The 23,561-nt window shown below is 36.2% G+C and overlaps 1 long non-coding RNA gene across 1 annotated transcript; it reads left to right on the top strand.

The window, feature by feature from the left end:
* The first annotated feature begins 21,243 nt into the window (after positions 1 to 21,243).
* On the top strand, positions 21,244 to 22,466 carry LOC144855429 (uncharacterized). The gene is made up of 3 exons (XR_013614812.1): positions 21,244 to 21,362; positions 21,607 to 21,677; positions 22,387 to 22,466. It is a non-coding gene; the product is annotated as an uncharacterized LOC144855429 (long non-coding RNA).
* The last annotated feature ends 1,095 nt before the right edge of the window (positions 22,467 to 23,561 follow it).

The following is a 23,561-nucleotide window of genomic DNA, read 5'->3' as shown; positions in this document are numbered from 1 at the left end:
TTATGAGTCATTTAACAGTGCTAATTAGATCTCAAAACGATCACCATTCTTTTCTTGTTTATCTGGTAACATTCTTTTTGACACGCTGTTCGACATCAACAAATCGCTGCCTACACAGAGTAGCTGTGCGTCTAACAGCGGCGATAACAAACTTCCTGTACAGCGCTGATGCCGACACAATATTATGCCGCAAATAATAATCAATCTTATCATTCTTTTTTGTTTATAAGACCGTTTTAAACTCTTAAATTCATCCATAATCATGGCTCCAACGCGATAATGTCAAAGTGTCTCTATTGATACTAAATTAAAAATTATTGCAGCACAAAGAAAAGGTCTTTCGAATGTTGTGGTAGCAACTCAGTTTGGCCTACCCAAGTCGACTGTATCCACTATCTGGGCAAAACGTTACGAAATAGAAAACTCTGTTTTCGAAATGTGAGTTACCCAGTCTGTTTTTGGAGAAATCATACTTATCAAAATCTGCATATCCCAAGGTAGGACGAGGCTTGCAATGTAATCTTTTACACCAGACACTCCAATTCCTGAGGCAGTCAAACAACCGACTATAAAAGATGCGGTATATTGGATTGCTGATGCGTGGGAATCGGCAACTGAAGAAAACCTAAAGCGACCGTGGAACAAGTAAATGAAAACAGAACAATGAAGCAGATGATCAAGCAGATGATCAAACAGCTACAGACGAAGTAGAGGATAGGGACATTTTCGAAACTATGTTTCAAGAACTGGGAGCCTCTGAAAACATGATGAGTGGTTAGCCGAAGATACTGAAGATCCTGAACACCAGTGGTTAACAGATGAAGAAATTGTTGATGAATTTGGCATCGGTATTTTATTTTATTTTATTCCTTTCAGTAAAGACAATACAAACATAACATAAAACGTGAAAGTGGAGGACGAAGAAGGAGAAGAGAAGCAAGGTGCAAATATTTGACGAGTGAAGCCAGAACAGGGAGTTGTGGTAGAGTGGTTTGAGCAAATGCAGAAAGATCCATGTCATGTAAGACAGATTCGTCGGTGGAGAGAAGCTGCACAAATGAGAGCAGCGTCATTGAATCAGACGAAGAAAACAAACAAACAAGTCGGAGAGAAAGAGAAAATAAAAAAATATATTAAAAAAAAGAAACAGATATCGATTTTGGTCCCGTACCGTACGTAAAACGAAGGCTCTACTGTAGTTTATTTTAACTTTGGAAACATGAGTGTTCACTGCCGTATAAAAATACATACAGTACAGTAGTTTATTTTATGAATAAATACCTGAGGTACTGCTGCCTCTTACATCTTTGGCAGCTAGGCCCTTGATGCAACTATCAACATTTTTTTTACAAACTGGTAACCAGGAGCGCTAACCGTGGTAACCAGAGACGCTAAATGGAAGCAAGCCTTTGTACGTACCCGGCCTGGAATGTATCTAATATAGCCTGATATGGAACAGTACGGTTGATAGCTTTGTAGCTCTTTCTACCTTGATCTGTATTAATTTAACCAATTATAACGTCACAAAGAGAAATATGGACATATGATTTAAATGTTGTTGTTAAGTGGGGAATTAAAAATAACATGGCACTAAATAGTAAAAAATGTAAGATTATGCAAATTACATGGAGCAGGAAACCTATTTATATTATGGTTGTTGTAAAAATACCTCTATAATCTGTTCACCATTGTTCCATCATCAAAACTTCCAGAACCCAGCCATAGAAACTCATATCACCTAAAATTCATACACCAAAGATATAGAACTAATGCTTTCTTTAACAGTACGTTCATTAGATTCCCTCGAATCTGGGACTAATCCCGTCAGATGTCCAGGACTAGATGTTAGGCTTTTTCTGTTCACCTTAATTAAGTAATCTATGAAAGAAAACTTTAAATTGTTACGAGACAAAATGGTTGCTTATCTTTTTATTTAATCTAATTTAATGTATTTATTATGATCTTATATGAGTATTATATTATATATATATTTGATCTGATTTGTAACAAATGTTTGGTCTTAAGCAAGTTATTTAATTCATTTGTGCAGGCTGGGACGTCCCATCGATTGATTGAGTTCGTTATCCCCCGGGTCTAGCATGTGTGATGTATGTGTTATTGTCTGTTTTGTAAATTGAATTACAAAACATAATTAAAGAACGAGAATATCTAAAGAGAAAATAAGAAAATAGATTATTACATTATTAGTCAATAAATCACCTTCAAAGGCAAAGACTATATCAGAGACTTTTAAAATGGAAAGTGACAAATGGTAGTATTAAATTCTGATATATAACTTGTACTTCATAATCTAATAAAGCTGGATAACTTCTTTCCGTTTATCCTGAAGGAACATCTTATTTAACAAATAAATTTGAAATTAGTGCTGTGTGGTAAATGAATAACCTTTTTAATTGGCTTATTTTCATGAAATCATCAAGCATGTACGCTATTTTTTCAATTATGTAGAAATCAAATTTCTGACCTTTGATCTCTGAGACAAACAGTAATAATACATTAATAATATACTCATAATTTAAAGGAAGATCAATGAAGACGCTGTATGCCCACAACAAGAAATTTGAGATAATTAGAGAGTTAAATATTCAGACAGCAATTACCCCTATAAAAAATAGAAAGCAGCAATAGGAACTAGATGAACCACATTAAGATGCATAAATGTGTGCCGAAATGAATCATCAAATATGGTATTAAATGTCTGCCCAGTTTATCATCAGCTCCTCCTTTAATCCGAAACCTCTGGCTAATATATCTCAATTATCTCCTTTGTAAATTACAGTACTTTACGATTCACTACGATGACCATTGACCATGAACATGTGTAATTCATAGCATGTTCAATCATAGCCAAAATTGTGAATGTGGGAAGAACACCTATCTTTCTATTTTCAATACATCAAATGGCCATCTGGTTGCTTTATATTTGGCACGGCATAATCTACCGGATACACAGATAGTGCTTGATATAATTCACTTTATTTGTATGCATTTTCAATTCTGCAAGTCGGAAGGATGTCATCATAATTTGAAAGCAACACACCTTGCCTTTACACAAATCTGGAAATTGTTGATGTTATAAATTGTTGATATCATTAACAACTGAGCTTATGTGCACATTTATAACAGCGTGAAACAATGTTATTTGATTCAGTTTCTTGGTGTTTTGGAGCAGCAGAATGAAGACAATAGTGTTCATAATGAAGTGTAATCTTGCTGTGATTGTATTTCAATTTGCTTACATTGTGGCTCACTTTCTTCCTATGTTTATAACTTCTGAAATGTCTTGTTTGTGGTTTCTTGAGCATCATCACCATCAGAATTATCCATGTTCTTATAGTTGAATACAACTTGTCTTCCATTAAGCTTTAGTACATACTTTTTCCATTCATTAAGATGGACATTTTTATTGTTGGAAGGAAAATCTTTCCAGTCTTGTATAACTTTGGTCTGCTTAGATGGTATTTGGAAAATCCTTTGTGCAGTCCATTGAAATTGATGGCCAGTGGAGTATATGTACATTTGTCAGAAAGTCAAGAACTCTGTTAGCTTTCCAAATGTACTCAGTACAGTAAATCAGTCTGTGCTAGTAGTGGAGCCATCTCATTGGATCCAGTCAGTCCTTGAATGTTGACTTGATTATTTTCACAAGTATTCAGTCACATGTTGCTATTATAGTGCCCAAATGCATAGCACCTAATGAGAATCTAAACACCCTCTTCATATCAAGCTCTTAACAGCACTTGTGGTTCTACCAAAGGACAAGATACCATTTGTGTATTGAAAATGGAAAGCTAGTTTGTCAGCGTACTCTTTATGCAAAATGATCTTATTCCTGTATTGATAGATGAGCCAGATGATTCAGATAAGGAGGATGATTATGAGCAAGACGACATTATACTCAGGAATATAGTAGATAATTTGTTTGATTCTGGTTATAAAAATAATAATAATGATGCAAGATACCAAATAGTATTTGCTGCCATCTATTTGGTAAAGGTTGGCTGAACCAAAAATAAAAAACCAAAACAAACAACCATCCACTCCCACTTGTAATTTGTAATTGTAAAACTATAAAAAGTATTCACAAATTGGAATAAGTTAGGTGAAAAGTGCCATAACATGTCAGTAGAAACGGGATTAAAAGAAGTGGAATTGTTTTTTTTTTTTACCAGAATGGATATTCTGAGAGGCATCAAACACAATTTTGGGATTGAAAAGCAACCATGTAATACATCAAGTTATGTGCACTGCCCTACTTTGAGAAATGGGCTTATCTACAAAATGCTACTTTTGATTAATCGACAAAAGACAAAAATCTCAATTTTGAAAAAAATGTAAAAACAGTACAGCACCACAGCAGTTAACATGTTTGGTGAACAGCAAGTTCAGTAAAAGTAGAATTACAAGGTGTTAAAGCACTAAAGCTCTAATCTCTTGGAAATAAGGAATTGAACCTAGTGTAACACTCTGACCATCAGGTCAACAACCCTTTTTCACTATTTCTCCCTACTCCATCTATTAACATTCCTAGTGGTTTCTTCCTATCCCTAGGTACCCTTTGTTCACTATCCTATAACCCACATCCTTAATCAATTACTGTTTCCTCATCATCAAGGAATGTTCCCTTTACTAAATAGTCCCCTCCCAGTACATGCATATTAATTAGGACCGTTTCTTAAAATATGGATGTACTGGTAAGAGGAGAGAGAGAAGAAAAAGAGAACTTGATAGAGTAAAACGTTTATAATAGAGAGAAGGAAACGTATGTAATATAGCCAGGACAGACTGTATTACATTGCATATTTAAATAAAACTGTATCTGACCATAAACCATATTTGCTGTTGGTACATTTTGTGACTGTGTGAAATCCTGCCGCTGAGACTATATGATATAGTAACGTATACACTAAAATACCACCGTTACAACTGGTTCCCACACCAATTTGGACCCACAGAAGCCAATAAAACAAAAAGAAAAAAAAAAAAACAAGAAGATAAAACATGGATCAGATTTGGAGTTTGCAGAGTTTGTTGGACTGTGAAGGTGTAACAATCGATATCAATCTAGACAGAAGAGATGTAAAAAAAGAAAGAAATGGAGTCCCACCATGGGAAGATTCTGCCATTAGCAATATTGAGCAGATACATGGTATAAGGAACCTCATACTTCAAATCTGGATTTCACAGTGACCCGGGTCATAATTTACAACGTATCGACCCTAGTAGACCAACAGAATATGGCGACCATTAGTGGGTCAGAGCTGTAGATGAACCGGAACACATTAACCACCAAAGTAAGGAAGTCCTTGCAACAATCTTGTAAAACATGTTCATTGGTCAACTAAAAAATCTAAGAGTTAAACAAAACTGCCCGCTTGATAATATTTTAAATCAGCTGGTCACTGTATATTTTTCTGGTAAGAATCAAAAAATTATAATGTTTTACATTTTGTAGTGGATTTAGATTTGTGGTTAAGATGCTTGGCTACTATATTAATTGCTGCTTTACAACAATGACAGATTTCAAGATAGATCAAAAATCAAAAAAACATTATTTACTTCGTTCATAAACAAACAAATATAATTTCTAATATAATATACAAACTAAAGGAGGCACAGATTTAAAAAAGCAGAGCTTGTGCTGAAAGTGCTAACAGAAAATATAATACTCAAAAAATATGTTTTAAAAACAAGTACAGAAAATAAAAAAATTAAGCTACTATTTTATCTCAGTGCTATACAGATTATCGATCACACAAATGCCACATACATTCAACAATTCAATATTAGAACGCTGCAAACTGTACTACGAATGGTTCAGACCAGTCGACAAAAGCCATATACAAATGCGTTGAACAAAACATCTCAATTGGAAAGAAAGCTAGAAGAGTCAGAGGCAGCTTTGGCTATATTTATTGATGACGACTTAGCTTCAGTACAAACTAACTCGACTAAGAAATTAAAGATGGAAATAAACGGGAATACAGAAAATGGGAATGTAATAAAACGAAAATAAGTAAGTAAAGTACTATTTTCAGAATGGTGTTAAAAATTAAAGTTAAATATGGAAGAGATAAGAAAGATAAGGACCTACCAACCTCGAAAACTATTTCCAGAGCTGACGTCCATTCAAAATCGTAAAAAGATTAAAGAAACATCCAGAAGAGTGGAAATGTTTTAAGAACGAGAGAATGCACGACATCGTCAGCGTAGGGCCAGGTAGTCGAAAAAAAAGCTGCATTGGTATAAACAAAGGAAAATGGGCTTCACATTTTCAAGAGTTAAATAACAGAAAACATGAGAAAAAAAAGAATGACACCTCATTCCTTAAAGATCAAAGATTACTGGCAAGTGCTCACTTAAATAAGAAAAAAATATCGCACGCAGAGTATAGACTTGCAAAGCAATAATGGATGTACGTCCAAACTACTTAATCAAGTAGAAAATGGATAAAAATGATAGTGCTATACTAGAATTGCGACCAATTCCTTGACAATGCCGTCAAAGGTCAGCTTGGATTTGGTAGTGGGTATGTTAAAACAATTTTTCAATTATTACATATAAGAATGCTTCGAAATTCTAAGTGATTGTATTCATATTGTCCAATGATAATAACAAACTTAGCCTAGGCTTCCTAACTAGGTTGACAAAAATATGCAAGGGCAACGACAACCTGCATAGGCACTTCGCTGATTGTTAACCAGTCTTGTCGACTATGTGGAGGAAGTTATCGTTGGATGAGCCAACCGTACATCAGCTCAATTCCTGCGGGAAATCTACTGCTACTTTTTCTTTCAGTTAACCATAAAGGACTTAATGTAATTAGCATTTTGCAATTTAAATGATTGAAATCCGATTACCCGTTCTAAAGTTATGGTTATTTAAAGTGGTAAAAATATATGTTTTTTTGCAATTAAAATTGGAAGCATTTTTAAAAGGTTATAACTTTTACAATAATGAGTTAAAAGTTTTGAATCTTGTTAAACCTATAGATATCACAGAGTTGAACAACTCTATTTTTGGTAAGTATGATTATTATATTATTTTAATGTACTTTATATTCATAATTTCAATCATAAATACTATTATATATAACTTTTGAATACGTAAAACAAAATTTTAGGCCCGTATGATTATGACACCAAATCTAAGCCGGGCTAAGATATGCTCTTTTAGGCAAACACACAATGGGTCAAAATAAACTCATTTAAAATAATCAATGTTAATTAAAACAATTAATTGTTTACCTGAATAGTATATATAACATTATAAAAATGGTTTTCTTTTCGTATTTCTAACCGTAAGTATGTTATTAAATTGAAATACGGAGCTAAAGTTTAGGCCAAGTAACGGCTTACTCGCGATCAGCAGTAGCTCCCGTCAATGTATTTTGGTCGCAGTTAATGACTTTCGACCGCCGTATACAGAGTCAAATGTAACGTTGGTAAATTAGCTTAATAAATGTCTTCGGTACATTTATACCTAACGCATTTGCATTGTATACTTGCATAATAAATCTTCCGCACATTACACCAATTTAAAGTTGTTAAATTAATGTCTAAAATCAGATATTCTACGATAGAAAAGGACATGTCAAGCTCCGACATCGCTGCTGTCACACATCTTGCGTCGAGCCGGCCGAACTCGAGCGAGGAAAACTAAAACGACGTGTTGAAAATATGGAACGTACCATTCGCTGATAGGGTTCATTAATGTTTTTAACGGAAAACACCACAACAAACGCGCGCATATTTTACAGTACAATATTTTACTCACTACAATATTCACCGGATTATAATGGTTGAATCTTTAAAATTCCGAACGGGATTTACGCCTCATGCACCAGTTTAAAAATGTAGATCGCTTGACGACCATAGGAAATACATTAATAAACGATGTTTTATCGAATAAAATAATGATTTCGCTTCAAATTATTACCGAATTCGATATTTTTTGATCATGCGCAATGGGTCAAAATACAACTTTTCACACGAAAATTGATATTTCAGACTGATAAACCTGTCCGTATCAGCCTTTTTACGTATCAAATTAAAGCTTATTCAAAATCTGATAACATACAAAAGAAATCACTCCGCTAGCTCTGACGGCCATCAAGCGATCGTATTTTGAAAACAGGCTAGGGGTTTTCCGAATATTTTTTATCGCGCGAAAATTCGCTGGTTTCCGTTTTAGACTAATTTTGAAATGAAGTTTTCGCTGGAAATACTTGATCAATTTTAATAAATAACACATGTAAGTGAACAATAAAACACACTCTTTCAATATATTTAATTTGTATTAAAATACAATCAAAATTAGTGTAGTAATTTTAACATCAAAGTCATATCACTTTATAGAATTTCGTGAATTTTTCAAAACTGTCACAACGTATCGCGCATTCATTGGGATACCTACTTCCAAGCAAAGTGCTAAAAGTTCTTCGTTTCTGGGGTGTAAAGACGTATGAAAGGCATACTTATTTCGGGCATCAACGTCTGTACCTTATTCCCGCTATAACGAATGTGTGAAAAAATGCACAAGAAAAATGCTTCTCGTGATGAATAGGTGATCGTTGGTGGAGATGGGAGGTGTGACAGCATGGGCCATTCAGCCAAGGTTTCATTCTCAACTGGCGTTTCATCGTCTAGCGTTGTTAATTCCATGACGACGATGAGTTGGTATAGCGCCACCAATAGGTCCAAAAGGACGTGCCCCCCGTGGGCTCCTTCATCTCTGTTCATGATTTTTCCATGTTTTCTGATGTTGATCGACTCTTTTATTTGCCTTTTTTGAGTGTTGCATTCTTTCTCAAGGATAGCAGCGTTCCAATCAATGAGGTGATTGTGTTGTAGTGCATGATCTGTTATTGCAGATTTATGTATGATTGAAGATGTAGACGATCTTTGAGCCCTAGTTAAAATCCCTCCCGTGTTGTTTTCTGTGCCTGTGCGATGTTCTTTTATGCGTGTTTTTAAAGCCCTCCCTGTTTCCCCTATGTAAGCTTGTGGACAGTTCAAACATTGTAGGTTGTAGATGCAACCGCATACTTGGTCTTTTTCGATGCGGTCTTTCGGATGAACGAGGTTTTGCCTGATCTTATTAGATGGGATGAAAAAGGTGTCAATTTGATGTTGGTTGATACTCTTTTTATGCGTTCAGACAGACCTTTTGTGTATGGGATCCCGATGTTACAACGTGACTTTTCTTTAGTAGATGTTGTCCCTTTGCTGCGATTTTGATCAAGCTGTCGTTGCTGTTTTTGGAGTCGTTGTTTTTCTACCTTCTTGAATGTCCAATCTGGGTAGTCGCATTTCTTCAAAGCCTGTCTGATGTGGTAATCACACATTTATGATCAACTATTGAAGAAGGAGAAGGGGGCACGTCCTTTTGGACCTATTGGTGGCGCTATACCAACTCATCGTCGTCATGGAATTAACAACGCTAGACGATGAAACGCCAGTTGAGAATGAAACCTGATAGGTTTCGAAACGTACTGTAAGTTCGCTTATACTATTTTTGGTTGTTCAAAAGAAATTTTATTTAATACCTATTCCACAACCAGATGAAATTCTTCCAACATTTCCAACATTCCGACTTTTTTACTTTCCAAAATTCTGCTGGCCATTTTACACGAGTTCATCTTTTTAAGTTGTGTAAACCTCGGTTTAATACCTTTAGAAGAGCTTCTTTATTTGATTTACATATCATTAACACATGGAACTCATTACCCTTTCACATTGTTTCAAGCCCAACACTTAACACTTTCAAGCAAAAATATGACACACACATAAACACTATGAGAGGAGGCAGCCTCTACGAGTAAATACTCTTTGGTGTATTTCCTTTCTTAGTGAAATAAGGAGGCAAAGAGTATTTACTTTCTTGGTAGCTGCTAGCTTCGGTCATACTGCATGCTGCATAGCTTTGGCCAAACATGATGACTTAAATCACGAAAACAAAAATGGAGACACTGCTATGCATTTATGTGCTAAAGCAAACCTTCCTTATGAAGAACACAAGAATACTTTTGTGTGTGTTTTGCAGTAAAAACAAGGAGGGAAAATCTGCATTTAATTGCTATAATGAAAAACAACCTTCTTCCAAGTGGACATGATCTGGACCTTAGGACCAATGCAGCGAAACAACAGGCTCTGCATCGTGCACGCAAATCTTTGCCCAGAAGGAAATTCCATTGCATCACAACATCACTGGACCTTTGTTAACAAAGCATCTCCCATCTGAAGAAGGAACTGACTCCATTTGCTGAGCACTTGTTCAATAAAGGAATGCGAGCTGTGGGGACTCTGCGGGTGAAAACTCACCTGTAGTTGTACAGTTATTAGGCAGCTTTCGAAACACACGACGCGGCGATTATCGAGATGCAACAGACCGTGAAATCCTACTGCGCCAATTCATTCGGCCTGCTTATCGCGAGACAGGATTCGGCTGATTTAGCCTTGCCTGGAAGATGCGATTTGTTATGGACCCGACAAGTACTTCTGTGAGTGTTTTTACAGTTTATATATTTATATAATAGTACAGATACAATCTGTACTGATTGTATTTTTTTTTAATGAAATTATTTCCATCTTGTATTCACAGAAAAAGTACCAAAAAGTACTCCAGGTATGAGAAATCTATTGTTGTTTTGATGTAAAAATATGTAGGATTTAATATTGCAAATGATAGTAGGGTGGTATTGGTCCCAAATAGAAAAAGACCTGTTTCGTATGGATAGAGTTCTGTAATAACAATTCGTTTTTTTGTTTATTACGCCCCTTTCTCACAGACATGCAAACGAGAACTTACCTTAAGTTTGATCCCTATTTCATGAAGTAATAGTAGTGGTAGATATTATGTGCCCAACCGCTCCCTCCCTTTAATGATGGAGTATTTGTAAGTAATACCTAAATTTAGTTTGTTTAATCTTTCTCTAAAATGAACTCCACGATTTGTTGCAAGAGTTGGAACCGAAGGAACCCCAAGTATTGAAAAAGAAGGCGAAAATTGGACGGCCAGCAAAACATCGGCAATTTCCGACTATTGTCGACGAAGCCAGGAATTGTCTCCAGGTACACGGGTTTGCTGCGCAGGAGAGGAGAAGGACCGAGGTAGAGATGAGCTCAGGCGCGAGACTTGATGATGTAAAAAACTATTTGCTCCGAACAGTTCCGGATTTGAAGGAGGCAGGCATTAGTAAAACTACGGTGCACCATTTGATGATGCCGCCAAAATCTAAATCTAGGAACAGTGTAAGTTATAAAGGGCTTGTAAAAGCTAGAGTCCCGCCAACATCAAACAACGCAACTAAGAGCAAGCATCCGGACCATCATTTTTGTCGCTCGCAATGTTCTATGTTGTCCGAGGCGTGTGCCTTTTTTGATGATGAATGTTTGCGGTTGTCGTGCGATGACAAAAACAAGGTAAATGTTGCTGTGAGTAGATATCACCAGAATTCACGGTATTACCTAGTGAAATAAGGAGGCAAAGAGTATTTTCTTGGTAGCTGCTAGCTTCGGTCATACTGCATGCTGCATAGCATTGGCCAAACATGATGACTTAAATCACGAAAACAAAAATGAAGACACTGCTATGCATTTATGTGCTGAAGCAAACCTTCCTTATGAAGAACACAAGAATACTTTTGTGTGTGTTTTGCAGTAAAAACAAGGAGGGAAAGTCTGCATTTAATTGCTATAATGAAAAACAACCTTCTTCTAAGTGGACATGATCTGGACCTTAGGACCAATGCAGCGAAACAACAGGCTCTGCATCGTGCACGCAAATCTTTGCCCAGAAGGAAATTCCATTGCAACACAACATCACTGGACCTTTGTTAACAAAGCATCTCCCATCTGAAGAAGGAACTGACTCCATTTGCTGAGCACTTGTTCAATAAAGGAATGCGAGCAGAGGGGACTCTGCGGGTGACAACTCGCCTGGAGTTGTACAGTTATTAGGCAGCTTTCGCAACACATGACGCGGCGATTATCGAGATGCAACAGATCGTGAAATCCTACTACGCATGTGGGAGCAAAGCCAATTCATTCGGCCTGCTTATCGCGAGACAGGATTCGGCTGATTTGGCGTTGCCTGGAAAATGCGATTTGTTATGAACCCGACAAGTACTTCTGTGAGTGTTTTTACAGTTTATATATTTATATATTAGTACAGATACAATCTGTACTGATTGTATTTTATTTAGAAAGATATTTAAGAATTTCTGTGTGAAATAGGCCTAGACCTAGGCCGTAGTAGGGAAATGCGAACATCATCATCATGAATCATGATGAGGATGGCGATGGCAGGTGCTTTGGTAACATGTACTTTCACCCTTTCAAAGGTCTATTGTTACTACTGCTCTTAGAATTGCTGTTAAATGGAGATATAATATTGAGAAATCTCGATCTGTATGGGTAGTATAATATGGTCTGCATAGTTTGAGAAATCCATGTACAGTAATAATAATTTAATATAATACAGTCTATGTATTACCCAGTGGACGATCAACCAGATTACCTTAATCATGACTTCCCTTTCGAAAATAGCAAAATAATTCCATCAGGGTACATGGTCTTAAATACAAAGAAATAATCAGAAAGGGCAAGGCCAAGAAGTGCCGAACACAGGATCATCCGGTTAAATGAAAGGCGGTGCAGATCTGTATCTCCCCCAAAACGGAAAATGCCCGCCTTTACTTTTATGGATTCCGAAATGTTTCTTGCCTTATACAAAACTTTGTTTGTCCTATTTTGGAGTTTTCTGTTCAATCATGGTCACCGCATCTAAAGAAGGATTATTAAACTTGAGAAGGTTCAAAATCGTGCAACTAAGTTAGTGCCAGAACTCCAAAATCTTTCTGCACAGGAACGGCTTTCTAGGTTGGGTCTATCATCACTCGAAGATAGACATAGTAGAGGTGACATGATTGAAACTTATAAGATTGTTCATGGTGTCGACAATGTTTGTTTTTTTTTTACTTTTTTACTTTCCAAAATTCTGCTGGCCATTTTACACGAGGTTTAATACCTTTAGTAGAGCCTCTTTCTTTGATTTACATATCATTAACACATGGAACTCATTACCCTTTCACATTGTTTCAAGCCCAACACTTTCAAGCAAAAATATGACACACATAAACACTATGAGAGGAGGCAGCCTCTACGAGTAAATACTCTTTGCCTTCTTATTTCACTAAGAAAGGAAATACACCACTCTTGGTAGCTGCTAGCTTCGGTCATACTGCATGCTGCATAGCATTGGCCAAACATGATGACTTAAATCACGAAAACAAAAATGGAGACAATGCTATGCATTTATGTGCTAAAGCAAACCTTCCTTATGAAGAACACAAGAATACTTTTGTGTGTGTTTTGCAGTAAAAACAAGGAGGGAAAATCTGCATTTGATTGCTATAATGAAAAACAACCTTCTTCCAAGTGGACATGATCTGGACCTTAGGACCAATGCAGCGAAACAACAGGCTCTGCATCGTGCACGCAAATCTTTGCCCAGAAGGAAATTCCATTGCATCACAACATCACTGGACCTTTGTTAACAAAGCATCTCCCATCTGAAGAAGGAACTGACTCCATTTGCTGAGCACTTGTTCAATAAAGGAATGCGAGCTGAGGGGACTCTGCAGGTGAAAACTCACCTGGAGTTGTACAGTTATTAGGCAGCTTTCAAAACACACGACGCGGCGATTATCGAGATGCAACAGACCGTGAAATCCTACTGCGCATGTGGGAGCAAAGCCAATTCATTCGGCCTGCTTATCGCAAGACAGGATTCGGCTGATTTGGCGTTGCCTGGAAGATGCGATTTGTTATGGACCCGACAAGTACTTCTGTGAGTGTTTTTACAGTTTATATATTTATATATTAGTACAGATACAATCTGTACTGATTGTATTTTATTTAGAAAGATATTTAAGAATTTCTGTGTGAAATTAGGCCTAGACCCTAGTAGGGAAATGCAATCATCATCATTATGAATCATGATGAGGATGGCGATGGCAGGTGCTTTGGTAACATGTACTTTCACCCTTTCAAAGGTCTATTGTTACTACTGCTCTTAGAATTGCCGTTAAATGGAGATATAATATTGAGAAATCTCTATCTGTATGGGTAGTATAATATGGTCTGCATAGTTTGAGAAATCCATGTACAGTAATAATAATTTAATATAATACAGTCTATGTATTACCCAGTGGACGATCAACCAGATTACCTTAATCATGACTTCCCTTTCGAAAATAGCAAAATAATTCCATCAGGGTACATGGTCTTAAATACAAAGAAATCATCAGAAAGGGCCAAGAAGTGCCGAACACAGGATCGTCCGGGAAAATGAAAGGCGGTGCAGATCTGTATCTCCCCCAAAACGGAAAATGCCCGCCTTTACTTTTATGGATTCCGAAATGTTTCTTGCCCTATTTTGGAGTTTTCTGTTCAATCATGGTCACCGCATCTAAAGGAGGACATTAGAAACTTGAGAAGGTTCAAAATCGTGCAACTAAGTTAGTGCCAGAACTCCAAAATCTTTCTGCACAAGAACGGCTTTCTAGGTTGGGTCTATCATCACTCGAAGATAGACATAGTAGAGGTGACATGATTGAAACTTATAAGATTGTTCATGGTCTCGAAAATGCTTGTTTTTCCGACTTTTTTACTTTCCAAAATTCTGCTGGCCATTTTACACGAGGTCATCTTTTTAAGTTGTGTAAACCTCGGTTTAATACCTTTAGAAGAGCTTCTTTATTTGATTTACATATCATTAACACATGGAACTCATTACCCTTTCACATTGTTTCAAGCCCAACACTTAACACTTTCAAGCAAAAATATGACACACACATAAACACTATGAGAGGAGGCAGCCTCTACGAGTAAATACTCTTTGGTGTATTTCCTTTCTTAGTGAAATAAGGAGGCAAAGAGTATTTATTTTCTTGGTAGCTGCTAGCTTCGGTCATACTGCATGCTGCATAGCATTGGCCAAACATGATGACTTAAATCACGAAAACAAAAATGGAGACAATGCTATGCATTTATGTGCTAAAGCAAACCTTCCTTATGAAGAACACAAGAATACTTTTGTGTGTGTTTTGCAGTAAAAACAAGGAGGGAAAATCTGCATTTGATTGCTATAATGAAAAACAAGCTTCTTCCAAGTGGACATGATCTGGACCTTAGGACCAATGCAGCGAAACAATAGGCTCTGCATCGTGCACGCAAATCTTTGCCCAGAAGGAAATTCCATTGCATCACAACATCACTGGACCTTTGTTAACAAAGCATCTCCCATCTGAAGAAGGAACTGACTCCATTTGCTGAGCACTTGTTCAATAAAGGAATGCGAGCTGAGGGGACTCTGCGGGTGAAAACTCACCTGGAGTTGTACAGTTATTAGGCAGCTTTCGAAACACACGACGCGGCGATTATCGAGATGCAACAGACCGTGAAATCCTACTGCGCATGTGGGAGCAAAGCCAATTCATTCGGCCTGCTTATCGCAAGACAGGATTCGGCTGATTTGGCGTTGCCTGGAAGATGCGATTTGTTATGGACCCGACAAGTACTTCTGTGAGTGTTTTTACAGTTTATATATTTATATAATAGTACAGATACAATCTGTACTGATTGTATTTTATTTAGAAAGATATTTAAGAATTTCTGTGTGAAATTAGGCCTAGACCCTAGTAGGGAAATGCGATCATCATCATTATGAATCATGATGAGGATGGCGATGGCAGGTGCTTTGGTAACATGTACTTTCACCCTTTCAAAGGTCTATTGTTACTACTGCTCTTAGAATTGCTGTTAAATGGAGATATAATATTGAGAAATCTCTATCTGTATGGGTAGTATAATATGGTCTGCATAGTTTGAGAAATCCATGTACAGTAATAATAATTTAATATAATACAGTCTATGTATTACCCAGTGGACGATCAACCAGATTACCTTAATCATGACTTCCCTTTCGAAAATAGCAAAATAATTCCATCAGGGTACATGGTCTTAAATACAAAGAAATCATCAGAACGGGCGAGGCCAAGAAGTGCCGAACACAGGATCGTCCGGGAAAATGAAAGGCGGTGCAGATCTGTATCTTCCCCAAAACGCCCGCCTTTACTTTTATGGATTCCGAAATGTTTCTTGCCTTATACAAAACTTTGTTTGTCCTATTTTGGAGTTTTCTGTTCAATCATGGTCACCGCATCTAAAGAAGGACATTATTAAACTAGAGAAGGTTGAAAATCGTGCAACTAAGTTAGTGCCAGAACTCCAAAATCTTTCTGCACAGGAACGGCTTTCTAGGTTGGGTCTATCATCACTCGAAGATAGACATAGTAGAGGTGACATGATTGAAACTTATAAGATTGTTCATGGTCTCGAAAATGCTTGTTTTTTCAACTTTTTTACTTTCCAAAATTCTGCTGGCCATTTTACACGAGGTCATCTTTTTAAGTTGTGTAAACCTCGGTTTAATACCTTTAGAAGAGCTTCTTTATTTGATTTACATATCATTAACACATGGAACTCATTACCCTTTCACATTAAAACAACACTTAACACTTTCAAGCAAAAATATGACACACACATAAACACTATGAGAGAGGAGGCAGCCTCTACGAGTAAATACTCTTTGGTGTATTTCCTTTCTTAGTGAAATAAGGAGACAAAGAGTATTTACTTTCTTGGTAGCTGCTAGCTTCGGTCATACTGCATGCTGCTTAGCATTGGCCAAACATGATGACTTAAATCACGAAAACAAAAATGGAGACACTGCTATGCATTTATGTGCTAAAGCAAACCTTCCTTATGAAGAACACAAGAATACTTTTGTGTGTGTTTTGCAGTAAAAACAAGAAGGACATTAGAAACTGCATTTGATTGCTATAATGAAAAACAACCTTCTTCCAAGTGGACATGATCTGGACCTTAGGACCAATGCAGCGAAACAACAGGCTCTGCATCGTGCACGCAAATCTTTGCCCAGAAGGAAATTCCATTGCATCACAACATCACTGGACCTTTGTTAACAAAGCATCTCCCATCTGAAGAAGGAACTGACTCCATTTGCTGAGCACTTGTTCAATAAAGGAATGCGAGCTGAGGGGACTCTGCGGGTGAAAACTCGCCTGGAGTTGTACAGTTATTAGGCAGCTTTCGAAACACACGACGCAGCGATTATCGAGATGCAACAGACCGTGAAATCCTACTGCGCATGTGGGAGCAAAGCCAATTCATTCGGCCTGCTTATCGCGAGACAGGATTCGGCTGATTTGGCGTTGCCTGGAAGATGCGTTTTGTTATGGACCCGACAAGTACTTCTGTGAGTGTTTTTACAGTTTATATATTTATATAATAGTACAGATACAATCTGTACTGATTGTATTTTATTTAGAAAGATATTTAAGAATTTCTGTGTGAAATTAGGCCGTAGTAGGGAAATGCGATCATCATCATCATGAATCATGATGAGGATGGCGATGGCAGGTGCTTTGGTAACATGTACTTTCACCCTTTCAAAGGTCTATTGTTACTACTGCTCTTAGAATTGCCGTTAAATGGAGATATAATATTGAGAAATCTCTATCTGTATGGGTAGTATAATATGGTCTGCATAGTTTGAGAAATCCATGTACAGTAATAATAATTTAATATAATACAGTCTATGTATTACCCAGTGGACGATCAACCAGATTACCTTAATCATGACTTCCCTTTCGAAAATAGCAAAATAATTCCATCAGGGTACATGGTCTTAAATACAAAGAAATAATCAGAAAGGGCGAGGCCAAGAAGTGCCAAACACAGGATCGTCCGGTTAAATGAAAGGCGGTGCAGATCTGTATCTCCCCCAAAACGGAAAATGCCCGCCTTTACTTTTATGGATTCCGAAATGTTTCTTACCTTATACAAAACTTTGTTTGTCCTATTTTGGAGTTTTCTGTTCAATCATGGTCACCGCATCTAAAGAAGGACATTAGAAACTTGAGAAGGTTCAAAATCGTGCAACTAAGTTAGTGCCAGAACTCCAAAATCTTTCTGAACAAGAACGGCTTTCTAGGTTGGGTCTATCATCACTCGAAGATAGACATAGTAGAGGTGAAACTTATAAGATTGTTCATGGTCTCGAAAATGCTTGTTTTTCCGACTTTTTTACTTTCCGCTGGCCATTTTACACGAGGTCATCTTTTTAAGTTGTGTAAACCTCGGTTTAATACCTTTAGAAGAGCTTCTTTCTTTGATTTACATATCATTAACATATGGAACTCATTACCATTTCACATTGTTTAAAGCCCAACACTTAACACTTTCAAGCAAAAATATGACACACACATAAACACTATGAGAGGAGGCAGCCTCTACGAGTAAATACTCTTTGCCTCCTTTTTTCACTAAGAAAGGAAATACACCACTCTTGGTAGCTGCTAGCTTCGGTCATACTGCATGCTGCATAGCATTGGCCAAACATGATGACTTAAATCACGAAAACAAAAATGGAGACACTGCTATGTCTAAAGCAAACCTTCCTTATGAAGAACACAAGAATACTTTTGTGTGTGTTTTGCAGTAAAAAAACAAGGAGGGAAAATCTGCATTTGATTGCTATAATGAAAAACAACCTTCTTCCAAGTGGACATGATCTTGAACTTAGGACCAATGCAGCGAAACAACAGGCTCTGCATCGTGCACGCAAATCTTTGCCCAGAAGGAAATCCCATTGCATCACAACATCACTGGACCTTTGTTAACAAAGCATCCACCATCTGAAGAAGGAACTGACTCCATTTGCTGAGCTCAATCAAGATTGGCAACACCAACAGGAATGCGAGCTGAGGGGAAAGTTGAATGAGTATGAAGTTTTGGGTGTGTTCGACTTTGCTAAGAATTTCAAATGCAGAGCCTACCAGCGTGAGGTACAGAGTGCCTACTATTCGCATGACTTGGCAACTGTCCACCCAATTGTAACATATATTACAAGTGTAATATATGCTGCAAACCAGTAACGGAAAGCTGTGTCATGTTAAGTGATGATCTAAGTCATGACTACAATTTAGTGCACAGGTTTCAGAAGATAGTCACAACACACTTAACACAAACAATTTACTTAAATATTATACAATTTGGCCCTAGAAAAAATATTTTGATCTATACTGGCAAAATTTGATGCTTTTGGGACAAAATGTTAAAAATTGATGTGCTTCAAGTATGGTTTCTACCTGAAGCAACCATAACCAAATGCTGTTACATGTCAAAAGTGATCATAATGAAGTATTAAAATGCTCTAAACAAACCAGCAGTCGATTACAGCCTATTTGAATGGTTCCTGTATGAAGCACTTCACTTTGATTTTATTTGTTTTTTAAGATTCTAGAACTATAGATATTGAATTGGTCATTTGGGCAAAAGGACATACAAGTAAACGGCCAGAGACACCTTGTGTTTGCAACAGAGAAAATGTTAAATCTTTTAACAGTTTGGTAGGTGTCTGATTATCAATTCTTGTGTATAATAATGTTACTTCACGTTCATTCACCTGAATTTATCTATCTTAATTTTATCGTTCTGACGTAGGTATGTTGATGCTACGTTCAAACTGGTCAAAAAGCCTTTCCAACAACTATTTAGTGTACATGGTTTTGTGAAATCAGGAACATCTATGAAACAGGTTCCACTTTTGTTTGTATTGATGTAGGCATGTAGCATCCTCGTTTACTTAGCTGTCTTGAGAGCGGTTTTGGAAGTAGTTCCTAACCATGATGTCCAGAAAGTGTTTGCCGATTATAAAGCCTCCATTTGGCAATCATTTAGATCTGTAATGCCTAATATAGAAATATCAGGCTGTTTGTTTCACTTCACACAGGTATATATAAATGTTTATCTTATACAATGTCCATTAACTAGAAACACATGAGCTTTTTTTTTTTGGCTTTAGAAAAATTATCAGAACCAGGAGGGTTTGGTAAAAGTCGTGTGATCACTACCTGCCAAACTCTAGCATTTGAGTGCATATATAATGCTTCTCTTTTTAGGCTGTGTTTAGGAAAGTACAAATGTCGTAAGTATTTTTACTCCACAAATTGACCAGTTAATTCTGTTCAGCCTATGCCTATTGCTTTCTCTTGGCAAGATCGACGCGAGATGTGTGACAGCAGCGATGTCGGAGATTGACATGTCCTTTTCCGTCGTAGAATATCTGGTTTTACGCATTAATTTAACAACTTAAAATTGGTGTAATGTGCAGAAGATTTATTATGCAAGTATACAATGCAAATGCAAATTTATTAAGCTAATTTACCAACATTACATTTGACTCTGTATACGGCGGCCGAAAGTCATTAACTGCGACCGAAATACTTTTACGGGAGCGACTGCTGATCGCGAGTAAGCCGTTACTTGGCCTAAACTTTAGCTCCGTATTTCAATTTAATAACGTACTTGCGGTTAGAAATACGAAAAGAAAACCATTTTTATAATGTTATATATACTATTCATGTAAACTTAGTGTGAAAGAAAGGAAACAGTACACACAGTTTTTAACATACTTTTTAATTTTTTTTTTTCATATTACACATATCAAATATATTTATTAATGAAATATACACTACATTCTAACAAGTACAAAAAAAAATTAAATGAATTAGTACAGTAGTTCAAAAGTTACAGATCATTGAAAAATTGCAGTTTTTTCATTTTTTAGGGAATTCCAGCAAAAATGGGCGCAAAATGCTTTCGGACCAACTTTGCGGACCAATAATTTTAAAAATAGGTTTCGTTGAGACTCCAAAAAAAATTGAGTTGTACAACTCTGTGATATCTATAGGTTTAAAATCAAAACTTTTAACTGATTATTGTAAAAGTTATAACCTTTTGAAAATGCTTCCAATTTTAACTGCAAAAAATCGAGTATTTTTTACCACTTTAAATAACCATAATAACTTCAGAATGAGTAATCGGATTTCAATCATTTAAATTGCAAAATGCTAATTACATTAAGTTCTTTGTGGTTAACTGAAAGCAACCTCCGAGAGTAGCCGAATTTGATCGCCAAGAATCAACAGACGTTTATGATCTACGACGCAAAGTATGGCAGTTGGAAGAGCACATAGAGACGCAAGATAGCTAGACAGGATAAAGAATTGCAATCTCTCCACCAGAGCCTGGCAACAATTGAAATATAATATTAAATGTAAATTGTGGAATGAGTTCGCCTCCGAGGTGGGGGAACAAAATGTTGGATGGAAGATCATACTAAATAATGTGGAGGTAGATACCTACAACAATGTAAAATGCCTACAGTCGACAGATTTAACAACAGTAGAGGTAAGGTGTTTTTAAAAAAATTATTTATCGATATTAAATAAATGTATTGTTGACAAGGTGTATATTATACTGTACTTGGATTTTCAAGATATGTTATTATTACTGTAATCATGGTTTTCATTGTCATTGTAATAAATGTTTTGTCGGGAAATGTGTTAAACAATGGTTACAATATCGTTTAATGTGAAAGTCTGTTTACTAGTTTGTTAATTATTGAAATAACTAGGAAGTGTGTTTTTTTTAGATTTCTGAAGACGACGTCATTGTAGAGCCTGAAGAAGAGAAGGTTACAATTGTTGGTGTTGATGAAGATGAGTATGTATATTTTGACGTTATTATATTTCTGCATGTGCACGCCATAAGAATGTTTTCTGCTTGGGATGGGTCTCTGATAATCTGTCTAATGTCAATAAAACCAACTAATTAAACTTTAAAGATTTACTATTGTAACAAATTATATGAATTATTACTTTGTTATCTGACATAAGCCACTATGATCGTTTTTTTTTAAAGAATTGAATATACATTAAAATTTTGTGACATTCACAAAGTTCAAGTTGCATCTTATGTTTTAATTTGTTATTAATAAACTTTGTCCGTCCATGTTAGATTAATTTAAGAAGCGAAAAGTACTCTCATATCATTTACGTAGCAATAGTCGCAGTTTAAATTCATGTATTTCTTTTATTTATATGATTTTTGTACCATGTTGTGAATTATGGAAAAACTAAATAATAATTTATTAAAACAATGTCTGTTTGTAAATTACTTAAACTTCAATGTTTTCGTCTGATAATTTTTCCTAAATGCAGTAATGTATTGTTGTAATGATTTTTTTTAAATTTTTTGGTGACAATATTAATATATTCGGTGTTTCATTCTTATACGACACATAATTATCGTTTATTTGTATTTTTTAAAGTCAAATGTAAAGTCTGTTAATACAAGAAAGTGGATATCTTCTGGTTCTGAAATTAATATTTTGAATTTATCTTGACTATGTATTTTTGTTTGTGCAGGTCAGGATATGTTCTATTGACGGATAAGAATATTGCCCTGACATGTCAGAAGGAAGTAGTTGGAGAGATAAATGACATGTTTGAAATGTTGCCATTTACGTGTATGATAAGGGAAGTAGACCTGGAACGATAATTTTGATCGTATCAAGCATAGGATTGCGCGTGAGATACGAGCATATCATGGAGAAGCCCGAGAGGACATGGCAGAGTAGCTGCGGAGGCAGAGGGAGATGCAAGTACTCCAATTAAAGACGCAGCTGTCCCGCAACAAATAACAGCACAGAAACGACCAATTAGTCTAGGACCAACAACCAAAACGAAGTGAAGAGGGCTTATCTAAACGCAACTTAAGTCTATAGGCCTACTACTATAGCAATTAATAGACATAATAGTAGGTATCCTAATGAAAGCGCACAGAGGGGTATCACTTTTGAAATATTAACAAAATTCGAAAAAGTAGTATGACTTTGATGGTAAATAAATCGTATTCACTCTTAATACTTACATTGTTTGAAAGTACTTGTTTTAATCTATGTATTTAGTGTGTTTACAATTAAAATTAATGAAGTAGTTGCTGAGAAAATGCGATTTTAAAACGGTTCTAAAATCCAGTCGAGTCGAATACCTCTTTGGAAAATCCCCATCAGTTTTCAAAACAAGATCGCACGATTACCATTAAAGCTAGCGGATTAATTTTTGTTGTATTCTATTAAGCTTTGAATGGGCTTCAATTTGATGGGTAAATCGGCTTGTATGGACAGGTTTATCATCATGAAATGTTGATTTTTGTGACAAAACGTGTGTTTTCAATCACTATTTGTATAAAAATCTTGTGGATTTTGGTATTAAATTAGAGCCAAACCTATGTTCAATTCAATAAAACATGGTTTTAAAATGTATTTTTTATGGTAATTAAGCGATCTATATTTTTAAAACGGCGTATGAAGTGAGAATTCCGTTGGAAATTGAAAGATTCAACCATTGTAGTCCGGGGGAAAGAATAACCAATAATAATCCATGATATAACAAAGGCACATGTTTTCGTGACGATAAACATATCACCCCTGTCCGTGAATGGTATATTCCGAATTTGTGCCGTTCAAAAAATTTTCTGTCGTGTTGATCGAAAGTTTAGTAGAGACAAGTAAAATGGATGAATTTGCAAAGATTCGAAACGAGA

This window comes from Antedon bifida, chromosome 11 (genome assembly GCF_963402885.1).
Source record: "Antedon bifida chromosome 11, ecAntBifi1.1, whole genome shotgun sequence".
Taxonomy (NCBI): domain Eukaryota; kingdom Metazoa; phylum Echinodermata; class Crinoidea; order Comatulida; family Antedonidae; genus Antedon; species Antedon bifida.
This window is presented reverse-complemented; position numbering and strand designations above follow the sequence as displayed.